The 3,695-nt window shown below is 53.6% G+C and overlaps 1 pseudogene; it reads left to right on the plus strand.

Annotated features, from left to right (window-relative positions):
* Positions 1–956: 956 nt before the first annotated feature.
* Positions 957–1,069, plus strand: LOC139039339 (U2 spliceosomal RNA; annotated as a pseudogene).
* Positions 1,070–3,695: the final 2,626 nt, after the last annotated feature.

Below are 3,695 nucleotides of genomic sequence, written 5' to 3' on the forward strand. Positions count from 1 at the left end.
GTTCCAGACCTCCGTCAGGGAGAGCAGGACAGGGGTCAATCCTGAGTCTCATGCTCCACCCGCACCAGCCAAGTTAGCCCACTCATGGGTGCCATTTCCATCTCTGAGTGGCTGGCTCCAGTCCACCTGACTTGAGAAACAAACTGTTCTGCAGACAGTGGGGTCTGGAGGCTCCACTTGGTAGACAAAGGATGGTGCATTATAATTATACTTTCACTTAGCAGTTCACTTTTCTGCCACACTTGCTAACTAAGATCCAGGAAGAAAATGCCAATTGGATTCATGAGCTTCGCCTCTCCCACTAATGGGGTCAGGCTCTGGCAGCCTTTATTGCACAGAGGCTCCGGGAGACGCAAACACACAGGCGAGACTTCACCACCACATCTGAGGCAAGGGCTGCACAGAACCCACATTCCCTAATGTGGGGGATCCACACGCCTCCCTCAGCACCCAGGCCTGAAGCTTCTGAACCCTGACTTTAAGGCTGGGCACACTGAACCTTGTCAGAGAGACCTGGCCACAGGGAGTTCCTAGGCTGAGAGAGACCCAGTTCCTGTCCTTAGGAAACTCTCAACATGACGACAAAATATCAGGGAATGCCGAAAATGACTTTCTTTAATCTGACTTTCTTGTAAAATAGGGATGAGTGTTATTGTTTAAGTATAGTATTAATGGCAATCATAGTAGCTACCATTTACTAAGGCCTACAATGTGCCTGATGCTGCATGAAATTCTTTTATGCACTATCTCATTTAAAAATTTCAACAACCTTTCGAAATAAGTATGTTATTATTCCTATTTTATAGTGAAGGTCAGAAAGGTTAGTCTGAGTTCACACACTGTTAAGTGATGGGGTCAGAATTCAAACCCGGAATCATCTTCTTAGACACTACACTTTGCTTCTACTCTTTTTTTTTCCCCTAATAAAAGTATTTTTTTCTTTAATTAATTTGCGAATCGCTTCTTGGTCTTTTAGCTAAGATCAAGTGCAGTATCTGTTCTTATCAGTTTAATTAATTTGCTTCTCTTGACTTCTATCCTTCTTGTGGATAAACACCTCCCACCCCCAGCCACTGTGCACATTTGTCTTTCCTCATAGAATCTAATTTCGAAAAAGATGTGGGTAGGTGGGGGGCCAGGGACCTGGGGAGAAAGGTGATGGAGAAGGAAGGCAGATGGAGTGAGAAGTCCCAGGGCCACAGGCCTGGGCCAAGAAGAACCTTTGGTGGTCTGATGAAAAGGGCAGGACAGGAACTGTTTTCAATCATTCTCAGGATCCAGGAATTTCTGGTACTCGGCTACCTATACCTTCAGGCCCTCTCAGAAATCCTTGGGATATTACTGACAGGCTACAAACGCCAAAGGCAAGGCAGGCTTGGGCCAAATTGTCTGCCATGCCCACACAACCTGTGGGCACAGAGGGTTATGGCTTCATTTGCTCCATCTATAATCCATGTGTAGAGACCCACTTTTCCAAACCCAAAGAGTTCTGGCTAGGTCAAGTGTCTGAAGTGTGTGTGCATGTGTTAGGCCTCTTTGGGGCCACATGGACTATAGCCCGCCAGGCTCTTCCATCCACAGAATTTTCCAGGCAAGAATACTGGAGCAGGTTGCCATTTCCTACTCCAGGGGACCTTCCTGACCCACGGATGGAACCGCGTCTCCTGCATCTCCTGCATTGGTAGGCGGATTCTGAAGTGTACCCATACTGTAACCACACTGTAAATGTGGGTAAAGAGGGCCCAGGATTTTATTCTATCCCCCAGATACCACTGCCATGGCACTTTCCACACTGTTAAAAATGTTAAAATGCTTGTCTGGTTTTTCAGCTGTGTTGTGTGGCAACTCCCATGTTGTAAGGTCTCATCAAATCCAGAATCAATGAATGAATGCATGAATGTAATCTCAAAGATTCGCAGTAAAACTAAGCCATTGCCGTTGAAAGGGTCCAAGCCCAGGGTGCAAAGACTATTGCCCCAATTCCACACTAAGGGATACATGTACCAGGAACCACCCTGCCCCCCCCACTGGAACGACCACGCTGCGCATCCCAAGGAGGCTCGCCTCCTCTGGCGGCCCAGCCTCCCTTTCTCCTCGCGTCTTTCTATCCAAGGGGCAGGCCGTGAGACTAGGACCCAGCTCTGGCCCCTTCCAGATCCGCCCACGCCGAGTTCTAGAAACGCGCTCGCGGAGGTGGAGTGGGCGAGTGGATTGGGCTTCAGAAGGAGCCTCCACATGGGGGCGCTGGAAGGGCGCGGGAAAGACTGAAGCAGGGTCTCTGTGGCGTCCTCTGAGGCTGGGGAACCCAGAGAGCCAGCGCCCCCTGTCCCCTTCCCGCTCCGACCCGCCCCGCCCCTGCCCCGGCTTGCGATTGCGTTCTCAGCCGCAGGGAAAGAGGCGGATCAGGCTCGGGGCTCCGCGGCTTCACAGCTGGACGGCCTCGTCCAAGGCACCCAGCCTCCCCAAGCCGGCCTGTAAAGTGGGGCCAGTGTTTCCACCTCCTTTGGACGCAGTCGGCGCTCAGGAAACGTCAGCTTCCTGCCCGCATCCCGCCCTCGGCTCGTGTTTCCCTCTCCCCAGCTGTACTCCCTCCTGCGTCCTTTCTCCTCTCGGCTCCGCAATCTTAGCCAAACCGCAGCCTTTAACAATCGTGCGCGCCCACCCGGCGCCCGGGCAGCCTCGCCGCGGCCGCGACTCACCTCGCGGCCCGCCCGCCCCCGGCGCCGCCCCCGCCCCAGACCCGCGCTCAGCCAGCTCCAGAGGCCTCGTCCCGGCTCAGCAGCGGCTCCCCAAACCCCCACCGGGCCACGAGGATCGGGCGAGGAGGGACCCACAGGCCAGGGAAGTGCCCGGGTGGCCGAGGGCACCGGGCGGGGCGGCGGGCTCGGCAGCCGAGCCGAGAGCGCCAGCCTGACCGCAGCCCGAGGGCAAAGCTGCAAATAGCCGCGGTTTCCAGCCGGTGCCCGGCCTCCCTCCCGGCCTTCCGGACCTTCGGGATTTTCTCTCCCTTCTTCCCGCCGCCCTCTCCTCTGCCCCGTGACCCCTGCCCCCTCCCCGCTGTGCCCCCACCACACCCTGTCAAACTGGGGCCAGGAGACCAGCGCTAAGGTCCAGGGTTCCAGAGGTAGAATAATCACAAAACTTAAGTTAGGACTAACTGAGCACATACTATGTGCCAGTCACTGTGCTGAGCTCTTTAAGTGTGGGCATTCATAAAACCTTTACCACCACAGATGAGGGTTGGCTCCAATTTGCAGATGGAGACACTGAAGCTCAGAGAGAGTCCTTGGGTCCTAAGGTCACTGGGTTTCAACCTGCAGAATGGGAAGCCATCTCCCCTGTCTAGAGGGGAATGCTGTTACTCTGCCTCCAGCCATGGACTGCTTGCTCTTGTGGGAAAATGGGAAGCAGCTGACTGGGGACCTGGGATGCTAGTCAACCAATAATTCTCAGTGTAACCTAGAGCAAGCCCAACCTGCTGGCTTGTGAAATCCAGTGTCAGTTTCCACATCTGTAAAGTGAAGGGACCATTCATCTCTGTAAGGAAAAACTTGTTAACAAAACTGGAAAACCAAAGTGGATTGTAAGTTATTAAGTGCCCTGCCCATGGAAAAGTTAGCTGGGGGCTGTGTAGATTCAGACTCACAAACTAGAGTTTACTAGGTCAGAAGGGGCTGAGCTGGGGAACCTGCATT

Source organism: Odocoileus virginianus, chromosome 17 (assembly GCF_023699985.2).
Source record: "Odocoileus virginianus isolate 20LAN1187 ecotype Illinois chromosome 17, Ovbor_1.2, whole genome shotgun sequence".
Lineage (NCBI taxonomy): Eukaryota > Metazoa > Chordata > Mammalia > Artiodactyla > Cervidae > Odocoileus > Odocoileus virginianus.